A 14485-nucleotide genomic window follows, 5' to 3' on the forward strand; every position below is an offset into this window, starting at 1 on the left:
CAAGCACTGTCCTAAGCGCAGGGGTAGATCCAAGTTAATCAGGTGGGACACAGTCCCTGTCCCACATGGGGCTCAACTCTTAATCCCCATTTTACTGATGAGGTAACTGAGGCCCAGAGAAGTTAAGTGACTTGCCCAGGGTCACCCAGGAGACATGTGGCGGAGTCGGGATTAGAACCCAGATCCTTCTGACTCCCAGGCCCGGGCCCTAGCCACTAAGCCACGCTGCATATTGACCACTGAAGGCATAAGGGGCTCCCAGGGACTAGACTTAAAAAAATATATATTCCATATATTTAGGCCACGCCAGAAGAGAAGTGTTCAGTGAAACAACTCCTGGGAACTTCACAGCTGGGAAGTTTGCTACAGTTGAGGGGTGTGGGCATTCAGGGAGTGGCTTCCTTTAGAGATGCCATATCCCAGCCTGGGGCACTTCCGAGAGCCCTCCCAGAATTTTTTTTAATTTTTTTTTTTTTTTACTTCTGCTGACTCGACTCAAACTGTTCAGCGGCTGATTTCAAAAGAAATACCAGAGCAGACCGAGTAATCTCCAGCTGCTAAGGAAACACACTGGAAAGTCAGAGCTGCTGGGGCCGTTCACCAGACATCCTTTGCAGGCCCCGGTCTGGGGAGATGCTTGTGATGAGAATGCGTCTCCTTCCGGGAAGGAGGGATTCTTTTTCACAGGGCAGCTTAATTTAGATTGAGTCTGGGGAGCCCTTGCAGCCCAGTGAATTCTTTCAGGCTTTGGTTGTTCAGTCATTCATTCATTCAATTTAGCGTGTGCAGAGCACTGTACTAAGCGCTTGGGAAAGTACAGTACAACGACAACAATAGTAATGATAATAGTTATTATGGTATTTGTTAAGCGCTTACTATGTGCCAAGCACCATTCTAAACACTGGGGTATTCATTCATTCATTCAATAGTATTTATTGAGCGCTTACTATGTGCAGAGCACTGTACTAAGCGCTTGGGATGAACAAGTCGGCAACAGATAGAGACAGTCCCTGCCGTTTGACGGGCTTACAGTCTAATTGGGGGAGACGGACAGACGAGAACAATGGCAATAAATAGAGTCAAGGGGAAGAACATCTCGTAAAAACAATGGCAACTAAATAGAATCGAGGCGATGTACAATTCATTAACAAAATAAGTAGGGTAACGAAAATATATACAGTTGAGCGGACGAGTACAGTGCTGTGGGGATGGGAAGGGAGAGGTGGAGGAGCAGGGGGAAAAAGGGGGTTTAGCTGAGGAGAGGTAAAGGGGGGGGTGGCAGAGGGAGTAGAGGGAGAAGAGGAGCTCAGTCTGGGAAGGCCTCTTGGAAGAGGTGAGTTTTAAGTAGGGTTTTGAAGAGGGGAAGAGAATCAGTTTGGCGGAGGTGAGGAGGGAGGGCGTTCCAGGACCGCGGGAGGACGTGGCCCGGGGGTCGACGGCGGGACAGGCGAGACCGAGGGACGGCGAGGAGGCGGGCGGCAGAGGAGCGGAGCGTGCGGGGTGGGCGGTAGAAAGAGAGAAGGGAGGAGAGGTAGGAAGGGGCAAGGTGATGGAGAGCCTTGAAGCCTAGAGTGAGGAGTTTTTGTTTGGAGCGGAGGTCGATAGGCAACCACTGGAGTTGTTTAAGAAGGGGAGTGACATGCCCAGATCGTTTCTGCGGGAAGATGAGCCGGGCAGCAGAGTGAAGAATAGACCGGAGCGGGGCGAGAGAGGAGGAAGGGAGGTCAGAGAGAAGGCTGACACAGTAGTCTAGCCGGGATATAACGAGAGCCCGTAACAGTAAGGTAGCCGTCTGGGTGGAGAGGAAAGGGCGGATCTTGGTGATATTGTAGAGGTGAAACCGGCAGGTCTCGGTAACGGATAGGATGCGTGGGGTGAACGAGAGAGACGAGTCAAGGATGACACCGAGATCGCGGGCCCGAGAGACGGGAAGGATGGTCGTGCCATCGACGGTGATAGAGAAGTCTGGGAGAGGACCGGGTTTGGGAGGGAAGATGAGGAGCTCAGTCTTGCTCATGTTGAGTTTTAGGTGGCGGGCCGACATCCAGGTGGAGACGTCCCGGAGGCAGGAGGAGATGCGAGCCCGAAGGGAGGGGGAGAGGACAGGGGCGGAGATGTAGATCTGTGTGTCATCTGCGTAGAGATGGTAGTCAAAGCCGTGAGAGCGAATGAGTTCACCGAGGGTAGATACGAGGTATTCAGGTTGTCCCATGTGGGGCTCAGAGTCTTAATCCCCATTTTACAGATGAGATAACTGAAGCACAGAGAAGTTAAATGGCTTGCCCAAGGTCACACAACAGACAAGTGGCGGAGCCGGCATTAGAACCCACATCCTCTGACTCCCAAGCCCCATGCTCTGTCCAGTAAGCCCTGCTGCTTCTCAAACAGTACAGTGCTCTGCACATAGTAAGCACTCAATAAATACGATCGAATGAATGAATGAAAACAGTGACATTCCCTGCCCACAACGAGCTTAGAGTCAAGAGGCTGAGATAGATATCAATACAAATAAATAAAATTACAGATCTGTACCTAAATGCTGTGGAGCTGGGGGAGGGGAAGAGCAAAGGGAACAAACTCAGGTCGATGCAGAAGAGAGTGGGAGATGAAGAAAAATGGGGCTTAAGTCGAGGAGATGTGCTTTCAATAAGGCTTTGAAGGTGGGGAGAGTCATTGTCGGATTTGAGGAGTAAGAGTGTTCCAGGTCAGAGGCAGGACGTGGGCTAGGGGTTGGGGGGCGAGACAGGCGCGATGGAGGCACTGGTGTCCTCTCTGTTGAGGCAGACAGGAAGACTTTTGACACCTGTAGGGATAGCAATAATCATTGTGGCAGATGTAAAATAAGCTCACGTATCTACGTCTACATGGTTCATAGTTCTAAATTAATTTGCATGGTCAGGGAGTTGAGCAGCAGTTCTTACTCCTCAATGGGTAGAGTCACATTTTAAAGGAGGGTGTGCATTAAACATCTCTTGGGCTTGCTTCCCTCTCCCTTGAAGATAGGTGATTTATTAATATAGTTACTGACCTTGGTCTTGCAGCGATCTGCATATTATCTATCCTAGGGGCTGTTATCCCCTCTCAGGATTGCTCTTGGAGAGTTTCCAGTAGTCTACCAGTCTCCGGGAGGGAGAGTCAAGCAGAGGCCGGTCCATTCCATTCCTAGCTTGGGCAGTGGCTAGCGAGTGGAAGGCCAACTGCCACAAGTCAAAACTCACCTTTACTGGGCAGCAGTGGCCTGGGAGAGAGTCGAGGGCAAAAACTCAAGTTTACTGCGCCGAAGAAAGCAATGGTAAATACTTCTGTATCTTTACCAAGAAAACTCTTTAAGGATCCTCTACCAGAAGAATTGCAGATAGAGTTGGGGCATTCCGGGAGAGATGTGTCCATGGAGTCGCTATGGGTCGGAGACAGAGGTGACAGTTTAAGATAATACAACGTAAGGGGTTGTTGTATCGAGAAGCCGTGTGGTCTAATGGACGGTACAGAGGCTTGGGAGTCGGAGGACCGGGTTCTAATCTCGGCTCTGTCATTTGTCTGCTGTGTGGTCTTGGGCAAGTCGCTTTCCTTTTCTGGGCCTCAGTTATCTCATCTGTATAATGGGGATTCAATCCTCATTCCTCTGACTTGGGCTGTGAGCCCCTGTGGGACAAAGAGGGACTGTTTCATTCATTCATTCAATTCTATTTGTAGAGCGCTTACTGTGTGCAGAGCACTGTACTAAGTGCTTGGAATGTACAATTCGGCAACAGATAGAGACAATCCCTGCCCAACAATGGGCTCACAGTCTAAGAGGGAGATGGGAGACAGCAAATCAAAACAAGTAGTCAGGCATCAGTACCATCAAAATTCTGATCAGATTATCTTGTACCTACCCCAACACTTATAACAGTGCTCGACGCATTGTATGCCTTAAGAAATACCATGAAAAGAGTGTTTTAATTTGAAAATGACATTCTGATGACACATTAACCAGGAATGGTGTAATTCTTGTCCCTTTCCCACCCATTTCAATTTGCCCAGAAGACTTTGGTGAATGGGTACCTTTCCGGTCCTGGTGTTTGTTTTCCTGCTTTCTTTGTGGTTGAACTATGACAGAGTGCCTGGCTTTGCATTCTTTGGAGGACTTAAATTGATCGCAAGTCTTACCGCTTTAAAACACGCGGACCTCCTCTGTGATGATTAGCTGTGAAGTTAATACCCTTTGCTTTCACTACATTGCAGTATTTACTTTGTACTTTGCTTTCCCTAGAAATACACAAACTTTTTTTTTTTGGATGACATCTTTTTTTGAGACATGAACCCGTTATTTTTTTCTTTTTGCTGAGGTTTATCCAAGTTATTAATCAGGGTATTTATTGAGCGCTTACTATGCACAGAACACTGTACTAAGCACTTGGAAGAGTACAGCAGACACATTTCTTGCCCATAATGAGCTTACAGTCTAGAGGGGGAGATAAATATTAATATAAATAATTTAAAATAGATAATTTAAAGATATGTACATGAGTGCTGTGGGGTTGGGGATGGGGTGAATATCAAATGTCCAAAGGTCACAGATCCAAGTACACAGATGACGCAGAAGGGAGAAGGAGCCAGGGAAAAGAGGGCTTAATCTGGGAAGGCCTCTCAGAGGAGATGTGTCCATAATTAGTTCTTAGATTGAAATATCTTGTTTTGCCATTCCCAAGGCCTTCTTTTCAAACATTTTATTCTGTCATAGAAAAAAGAACTGTAAATTACGCCAGGCACCCAGAAAACAAATCAGAAGGTTCAAATTCACTCACCAACAATAGTGTTAAGTGCATTTTTTAAAAAAATGTCAAAACAACTAGTTTACTCTTGTGGGTTACTTTGAATCCACAGTGCTGATTGCAGCAAGAGAGGTGTGACCTGTTGATGATGTGTGATGCTCAGTAGCAAAGTCAGTCAGAAACTTGGTGAGCTCAAAAAAAAAGTCACACAGTTTGACAACAGGAGAGCTTGGCTGGCCTCCCTGACTGAATTCTCATCTTTGGAGATGCTCACAGGTAGCTGCTGAAAGAAAAATACACCTGAGGGAGACTGGAGTGTGAGAAGCAACATGACCTAGAAAGAGCATGGGGCCTGGGAGTCAGAGGACCTGGGTTCTAATCCTTACTCAGCCAGTTGCTTGCTGTGTGACCTTGAGCAAGTTCACTTCTCTGGGTCTCAGTTCTCTTTTTCTCCCTCCTACTTAGATGGTGAGCCCCATGTGGAACAGGGACTCTCCAACCCAATTAACTTGTATCTACCCCAGTGCTTACAACAGTGTTTGAGACATAGTAAGCTCTTAACAAATACCATAAGAAAGGGGGTGAGGGAGGACAAAAGTTGAAGGCAAAAGGGAGAGGGGGGGAGAAGGGGAAGAGAAAGAGGGTGAGTATCTGGTTCAGAAAGTTAGTTGGAGTCGCTTGAAGTCCAATACTGTATTTTGGTTTTCAGTCAATGGTATTGAGTGTTTACCTTGTGCAGAGCACTGTATTAAACCCTTGGGAGAGTATAATGCAACAGACTTGGCATTTCCTGCAATATGTTTTCCCAGAGACATGATTTGGGCCTTACTCTGGGTGTAGGGACACGAGACCGTGCAATAAGAAGCAGCAGCGTGACCTAGTTGAAACAGCACAGGGTGGGATTCGGAGGTCCTGTGTTCCAGTCTCTGCTGGGTGACCTTAGACTAGTCACTTCACTTCTCTGTTTCTCAGTTACTTCATCTGCCGAGTGGGGATCAAGACTTTGAGCCCTGCATGGGACAGGGACTGTGTCCATCCTGTTTATCTTGTATCTACTCCAGCGCCTAGTACAGTGCCTGGCATATAATAAGTGCCTCCCGGCCCCCCCAAAAAAGAACCAACCTGCATTCCTCTTGGTTGCTGAGGGAGCTCACAAAGCCACCATTTGTTTTGTGGAAACACCCAAATTCTTTGTGTTTTTGAGTCTGTCTTGGGTGCACCCGTAGTTACCCACACAGCTCTTCCTGGGGTTATGTTGTGCCGGGGTGGCAAAAAGCATCCGCCATCGTCTTGGGGCATGGAAGGGCCTCCGAGGGCAGAAGGGACTGTGGAACTTTATGGCTAAAGCACCTTCTCCTTCCCTGCCGTGGCCAAGATGACAGGACTTCAGCATTGCCTTAGAATTGCTTAACCTAACATCTCAGCGCTTCGAGCAAGAGCATTGTTCTGTCTCTGTTCAATTGTTCCCCTCCTGTAGGTTGCAAGGGGTTTTTAGAGTTCCTTGGTCAGTAGAAGTGTGGATAAGAACTGCAAGGCCCTGAGATACACTGACCCCTTCTTCCAAAAGTCGAGTACTTCCTGTTCTTGAGTCCTGAGCTCTTGCAAATAAAAGAGACCCGGGGAAGGGCACAGAATGAGTTCTGCTCATGGGTATGTTTTAGTCCTGCACTGTACAGATGTATTTCTCTCGTTTGAGTTCCTGGATATATATCCTGGTTATGAATTTGAAACATTTTTGGCACACACATACGCACTTGTCTTTCATATTTAAGATGACCACACGGATGGTGAGGTTTACCTATGAGTGAATGTGTGACCAAAGAGATGTCAGTGTCGTGCATGCACACATACACACACACTTTCTCTCTCCGTCCTGGCCACAATGTGCATACAGAATCGCAGACTTGAATATTTGGTTTGATCCCTTAAACTGCACTGAAGCAACCTTCAAAACTTAGTCAATCAATCGTTAGTATTTATTGAGCGCTTACTGGGTGCAGAGCACTGTTGTAAGTTCTTGGGCGAATACAGTACAACAGAGTTGGTAGAAGGGTGACCTGACCACAACAGCCTTACTGTCTAGAGGGGAAGACAAACATTAATGTAAATGAGTACATTATGACCAGGCACATAAATGCTGTGGAGCTGAGGGTGGGGTGAATATCAAGGATTTAAAGGTTCAGGAATGAAGATTGCTCTAGGCTATGGGCTCGGTGTGGGCAGGGAATGTGTCTGCTATTGTTATATTGTACTCTGCCCAGTGCTTATTATGGTGCTCGCACACTGTAAATGCCCAAGAAATACAATAGAATGACTGGCTGACTCCTGGCTAGTAGTAGAACAGAATAATGTTCTGATCGTTTGTCAACTCCCTTGAGTCTCTAGTGTGTAAGGAGCTCATTTGAATTGCATCTACTTGGTGTTAGGGTCTGCCTTTGGGGGTAAGTCTGGATTTCTCTTCATTGCAAAATGCTTTACCTGCATATAACCCGAAGAATAGGGGCATAAATTACATGACAATTAGCCAATTTCTGTACATGTTAAAATAGTAGAAGCTCCCAAACATTCCCGTGTCTGTTCCTGTGTTTTAAACAATTGTCTAGCCTATCTCAAGCTGTTAGCTCAAGGGAAGCAGCCTGGCCTAAGTGTAAAGAGGGCCTGCCCGGGAGACGGAGGACCTGGGCTGTAATCCCGGTTCCCCCACTTGCTGTATGACCTTGGGCAAGTCATGTCACATCTCTATGTGTCAGTTTCCTCATCTGTAAAATGGGGATTCGATACCTGCTGTCCCTCCTCTTTAGACTGTGAGTCCCATATGGGATGTGATTAACGTGCATCTACCCCAGTGCTTATTATAGGGCTTGGTACATAGTGAGTGCTTAATAAATACCATTGTTATTGTTATTAATAAAGTAAATACATGATTGGGTTGTCGCTGCCGGTTCTGCAGGGAGAAAGCCAGCCTTCCTGCTGAGAGCAATAGTCTTCCAGGGGCTTTAGGGAAAAATGGGGCTTTTAGCAGTGGGATAGAAAGAATCTCTGTTGCTGGGGTGTTATATTTAATAGGAATAGTTCAAAAAAAAAAGATTCAAACTGTAAAGGGGAAATCCCATTAATCTTCTCACAAAACTGCTTCGCCCCACCTGGAATTCATTTGGAAGTCAGTACTCCAAATGAGTTGGGATGGCCCTTGAGGCATCCATTTTTCAAGGGCTGGTTTAAAACTAGATCCCTATTCTCGATGCAGAGAATACCCAAACTGCCTTCCGTTTTCTCAGAAAGCTTTTGATGGTTTAGCCATCGCTGTAGGAGAAACATAAAAGCGAAACTCCCATTTCTTTAACAGTAAGCAAGCTGATATTGGCTCTTTCCACATGCAACCTAATGCTTGTTTTAGTGTTTCTTCAGATGTATGGGAAAATGCAGTTTCTACTCCGAGAAATAGTGGTTTTAGGTAAAGACACCCAAGGGCATACAACGAAGGGCAACAGTGAACTAAAGAACTATACATCCGGAAATGGAGACTGTTTTTGTGGGCCTTCTCTCATTTCACTTTCTGTTTGATTCATGTCTTTGGCAGTTTTTGACACAGATCTGGCTGATGCTAACTCCCTTTTTTTTTAATGGTATTTAAGTGCTTACTAAGTGCCAAGCACCGTACTAAGCACTGGGGTAGATACAACCTAATCAGGTTGGACCCAGTCCACGTCCCATATGGGACTCAAAGTTTTAATCTCCATTTTACAGATTAGGTAAATGAGGCCCAGAGAAGTGAAGTGACTTGTCCGAGGTCATACAGCAGGCAAGGGTCGGAGTTGGGATTAGAACCCAGGTCCTTCTCCCATTACCTATTAGGCCCACATTGCTCTTCTTTATGTTATAGATCTATAATTCTATTTTTATTGATGTCTGTTTACTTGTTTTGATATGTCTCCTCCCCCTCTAGACTGTAAGCCCATTGTGGGCAGGGATTGTCTCTCTCTGTTGCTGTATTGTACTTTCCAAGCACTTAGTACAGTGCTCTGCACATAAGCACTCCACAAATGCGATTAAGTGAATGAATGAACCTAGTGGGTGCTTAGTAATCAATGTCCCATAATCTCGTGTGTTTTCCTGAAGCTTAGTTCTCTTTCTTCCTGGCTCTCCATTTAAAATTCGCCCTTGCATTTAAGCCAGTTCCCGTGATTTCTTCTTGAGGAAAAAAGCTGCTCTGTCCCTGTCCCGCAATCAAACGGAAACAGCTCACAGCTCTCACACCGGCCGAGGTGCTGTGAAGAGCCTTGTGGCTTCAAGAACGTGAGTCTGTCTAAGGAAAGGTGGAGCAACAGTACATTTCCTTGTGGCTTGGGTTTCCTGTATATACAGTGGAGGAAACGCCTGTTTTCAAAAGGGCCAGAGGAACATTTGAACTTTGGTAACCGGATCAACACATTCTTCCCTGTACCCTCTTGAGAACAAAGATGGTTTTTAATTTATTACTAATCTTAAAAAAAAAAAAATCCACATGCTTGTCCCCGGGACATCTGGAGAGCTTTTGTTTATAAACATGCCACTGATTCAGGTGATGTGTTTTCTCTGGCAAGTTTTAAGCCTTGTTTGATTTTAGCCAAACTGTGTTCCTCCCTATATAATGTGATTCATTGTAGTGTTTAGAGCATGGCCTTAGTGGCATGAGCATAGGCTTGGGAGTCAGAGGACGTGGGTTCTAATCCTGGCTCCGCCACTTGTCTGCCGTGTGATCTTGGGCAAGTCACTTCACTTCTCTGTGCCTCAGCTGCCTCATCAGTAAAATGGGGATTAAGACTGTGAGCCCCATGTGGGACAGGGACTGTGTCCAACCTGATTACCCTGTATCAACCCCAGTGCTTAGAACAGTGCTTTGCCCATAGTAAGTTCTTCAGTACCATAATTATTATTACTTATGATCGTTTTCATGTAGCTTTCCACATACAGGCTTCCGATATTTGCCTCTTTGGGACCAACATCCCCCTGTAGACCAAAAGCTCCTCCTGTCCAGGAATCGAGTCAACCAACTCTATTGCTTTGTGCTTTCCCAAGTGCTTAATACAGGGCTGTGCACAGTACTCAAATACCATTGCAGGGTTCCCTTTTACTTCAGCGAGGTTAGATGTATCGGGCTTGATCGGTCTGATTTTTTCCTTATTGGTAGCTTTGGGGAGAGACTTAGTTCACACAGTTTAAGCTTCTTAGCGAGTCCCTGGGAAATAAGTGCAGCCCCAAAAAGAATTAAGCAGCCTCCGATTTCTGAAATTTATGGCATTTTGGGGACCAAAACCCTGGCCGTGACTCCTAGCCGACTCAACGGCTCAGTTTGGTTTCAGTGTCCCTCCGCTTTCTCGAGGTGACGAAACTAGGAGGCAAGACAGAAAGAGGAGTGAGGGGTTGGGATGTTGGAAGAGTAATTTTAGGAGGTTTTAGTAGGAACGGTTTCACTTCAGCCTGGTGTCAGCTTACGTCGCCCAAAAGTAATTGGACATTGCAATCCTTCCTGTCATTCCTCTTGTCTTCTATGGAAGGCTTTTAATTAATTTTTCTCTGCTTGCCCAACTCTCTTCCCACCCACATCCAAACCCTGGGACCCTTCCCTGCTGGTCCTGCTCTGTCCCCTGCCTGGCTTTTCCTCCTACTTTTTAAAAAATATTCTCCTGCCCTAGCACCCCCTTCCCCCAAGATCCCTGTGGGCAGGGAATGTGTCTAGAAACAGCATGGCTTAGTGGACAGAGCACGGACCTGGGAGTCAGACGGACCTGGGTCCTAATCCAAGCTTTGCCACATCAGCAATGTGACCTTGAGCAAGTCACTTCATTTATCTGGGCCTCAGTTACCTCATCTGATAAATGGGGATTAAGAGTGTGCAATAGGGACTGTGACCAACCCGATCGACTTAGATCTACCCCAGCGCTTTGAACAGTGCTTGGCACATAGGAAGTCCTTAACAAGTACCATGATTATCGTCATCATCATCATCTACCAACTCTGTTGCTATGTACACTTCCAAGTACTTAGTACATCGATCTGCACACAGTAAGCACTGAAATATCACCGAAGGGTTGATTGAATTGTCCCTAATCTGAGTCATTCAATCATATTTATTGAGTGCTTACTGTGTGCAGAGCACTGTACTAAGCACTTGGGATACAACACAACAAAAAACAGTGATATTCCCTGCCCCAAACATATTTACTGTCTAGAGGGAGTGGAATCGCTCAGAGTCACAACGGGGAAAACAAGGAGGTGCTATCAACCCCCTCCCCGCCCGCCCTACTCCAGTCCTCTATGCTGACGATAATAATACTAGCGGTACTTGTTAAACATGCTTACTGTGTGCTCAGCACTGCGCTGAACACTGGAGTACAATCTGATCAGACTCAGTGCCTGTTTCCCATGGAGCTCTCAATCTAAGAGGAAGAGAGGCATCGAATCCCCATTTTATAGATGAAGAAACTGAGGCTCAGAGTCAGTCAATTGTATTTATTGAGTGCTTACTGTGGGCAGGACACTGTACTAAGCAGTTGGGAGAGTACAGAGAGTTAAAGTGAGTCCTGAGCAGCTTGGGCTTGAAGCAATCTGCTCACAGGGATGGGACTGCAGCAGGACAAGGACATAGGAGGGGTGATGCTGGGACCATGGGTGGACAGATATGGTTATGAGGTGCAGTGGACTGTGGAAGGGCAGAAGCCCACAGACTGGCATGGAAGATAAAAGAAAAAGTCCAGCCTCTAATATGGTAATATAAGCAGGGACAGTGGACAAGCATGGGGGATTTTTAGCGATCAGGACTTCTCTGAAAACTCCTTCCTACTTTTACAATTGGCCTGGAGCTGCCAGACCGCTGCCAAGCCCCATAGGGACCATCTACAGAGACTTCAATTTTCAGGCCTAGTCGTCTTCCGGAAATGGCCCACTCACACCCCATGCCTGTTGTGGCATAATCCAGCAGGCAAACATCCATTCATCAGATCCCCCCAGCCCTTTTAATAATAATAATAATAATGGTATTTGTTAAGCACTTACTGTGTGCCAAGCACTCTTCTAAGCACTGGAGTTGCTACAAGATCATCAGGTTGGACACAGTCCCTGCATGGGGCTCACAGTCTAAGGTGGGAGTAGGATTTAATTCCCATTTTACAGATGAGGAAAATGAGAGCTAGAGAGGTTAAATGACTTGCCCAAGGTTGCACAGCAAACCTCCCCCCCCCCCATCCCACCCCACCTAATCCAAGGAAGTTTTATCTCCATTATTTCATTAGTAACCAAACAGTCTAGCATTAGGGGACAGTTTAGCCTTTTGTCTAAAACCTACCTTCCTTCCTTTCCTTCCTTTCTTTCCTTCCTGGCATTTGTGAAGGACTTAATATTTGCCGAGGCACTTTAAGCTCTGGGGTCGATACAAGCTAATGAGGTTGGGCACAGTCCACGTCCCATATGGTGCTCACAGCCTTAATCCCCATTTTCCAGATGAGGTAACCGAGGCCCAGAGAACTGAAGTGACTTACCCAAGATCCCACAGCAGACAAGTGGCGGAGCTAGGATTAGAACCCAGGTCCTTCTGATTCCCAGGCCTGTGTTGTATCCACTAGGCCATGCTGCTTCTCAAAACCTTTGAGTTAATTCCACACAGCACCAGAGTTATCAGTTCCACGCATGCCCCCTGCACAGGGGTGTTTATAATATAATAATAATAATTGTGGTATTAAGTGCTTTCTATGTGCCAGGCGCGGTCTTGCCCCTTCCGCTGAAGGTTAGAGCCTGCAGAGCCGGGGTGGGGGAAGAGAGCAGACTGGCTTTGCTGCCGCATTTTACTCTCTTTTTTCCCTTCGGTTGTTTTATAGTCTGACCTCACTCGTTTATCTGCTCTGCTTGCCTCTGCTGTTGTGAAACGCTTCTCCCTTCAGAAACCAAGAACGGATATCAAGTATCCCTTTTGGGAAACCCATGAAAAGAGATTTAGCAACCCCCCCACCCCACCCCATGGTAAATTGGGGTGCCTCCCGGGACCACTCCGGAGCCGAGCCCGGCAGCCAGCACCCTCCTCCAAGTTGGATTTCCCAGCCTAAACAGGAGGGCTGCTGTTTCAGTGTTGGCAGCCACCCAGTTTTTTTAAAAAACAGCCATATAGGGTATGACCGAATTTGTAACTGGGTCGGAGGGCGGGAGGAGTGGGGGGTGTTTAAGGGTGAGGTCATGGTAAACCTAGATAAAACTTTAACCTGATCTGCAAATCATTAACTTGTTTTTATAAATAATACATTTTACAGGGAGCTTGGTTTTGGGGAGAGGGGGATCTTTTTTGCTTAAACTGTACCCAGTTCTGGGAAGACTGTTTTTGCATCTCCCCATTACCCGTCTTTTTAAAATTATTTTAATGGTATTTGTTAAGCACTTACTATGTGTCAAGCAGTATTGTCAGCGCCAGGGTAGATGCAAGTTAAGCTAATTGGATTGGACATAGTCCCTGTCCCACATGGGGCTCACAGCCTAAGAAGGAGGGAGACCAGGTATTGAGCCCCCATTTTCCAGTTGAGGAAACGGAGGCACGGGCCTGGGAGTCAGAAGGACCTGGAATTGAATTCCGGCTCTGCCCCTTGTCTGCTGTAGGACCTTGGGGAAGTCACTTTGCTTCTCTGTGCCTCAGTCACCTCATCTGTCAAGTGGGGAATAAGACTCAGAGCAGTACGAGGGACAGGGACTGTGTCCAACCCGATTAGCTTGATTCTACTCCAGCGCTTAATGTACAGTACCTGGCATTTAGTAAGAGCTTAACAGATTTGTAGGGAAGAGCCCATATGCTGTTAACCTGGCAGAAGCATTTAAGAAAATCTTTCATCATACTGTAAACTTGTTTGGGCAAGGAACAGGTCTGCTAATTCTGTTGAATTGTACTCTCCCAAAAGCTTAGAACAGTTTTCTGTACATAGTAAGTGCTCAATAAATACCACTGATTAGTTGATTATTTTCGCCCATCCCGTCATTTTTCACTGACTCTTTCCAGACTTCTGTGGTTATAGCCTGGATAGCCACTGGCAGTAGGCAGCAGCAGCAGCCAATCAATCAATTAATAATTGTGGTATTTAAGCACTGATTATAGGCCAGGCACTGTTCTTAGCGCTGTGTTGGATTCAAGCAAATCAGGTTGGTCACAGTCCCCTGTCCCACATGGGGGTCACAGTCTTCATCCCCATTTTACCGATGAGAGAATTGGGCACAGAGAAGTGACGTGACTGGCCCAAGGTCCCTCAGCAGACAGGTGGCGAGGCCGGGATTAGAACTCAGGTCCTTCTGACTCCCAGGTCCGTGCTCTCGCTCTATCCACTAGGTCACGCTGCTTCTCTAATGGTATTTATTGAGTGCCTATTGTGTTCAGAGCACGGCATTATGCGCTTGGGAGAGTACAGAGCTGGTAGACATGTTCCCTGCCCACAAGGAGATAAAACTGGGGGGGAAATCGGAAGAATTCCGGGACCTAAGCTGTGGATTGTAATTTTGAAAGCTCTTCCATTCCTCATGGCTCAGGACCTGGACCTGTGGGTAATGGATTCTTTCTGGCTGTAGTGGAAGAGATGTCAGCGAAACCAGTCCAGACCGATAAGAAAGATACCATGACATCAAGTGAAAAGGCTCTTATCCCTAGCCTGAAAAGAGGCCTTTAACTTCGTGTCCCATCCCTTTTGGCCACCCTAAAAACTAGCCCAGCAGTCAGGTGTCAGCAT

General features: G+C 46.6%; 1 protein-coding gene across 1 annotated transcript in view; it reads left to right on the plus strand.

The window, feature by feature from the left end:
- Positions 1–14485, plus strand: part of RASSF3 (Ras association domain family member 3) — a 59718-nt gene that overhangs the window by 29121 nt on the left and 16112 nt on the right. The window lies entirely within an intron of this gene.

Source organism: Ornithorhynchus anatinus, chromosome 14 (assembly GCF_004115215.2).
Source record: "Ornithorhynchus anatinus isolate Pmale09 chromosome 14, mOrnAna1.pri.v4, whole genome shotgun sequence".
NCBI lineage: Eukaryota > Metazoa > Chordata > Mammalia > Monotremata > Ornithorhynchidae > Ornithorhynchus > Ornithorhynchus anatinus.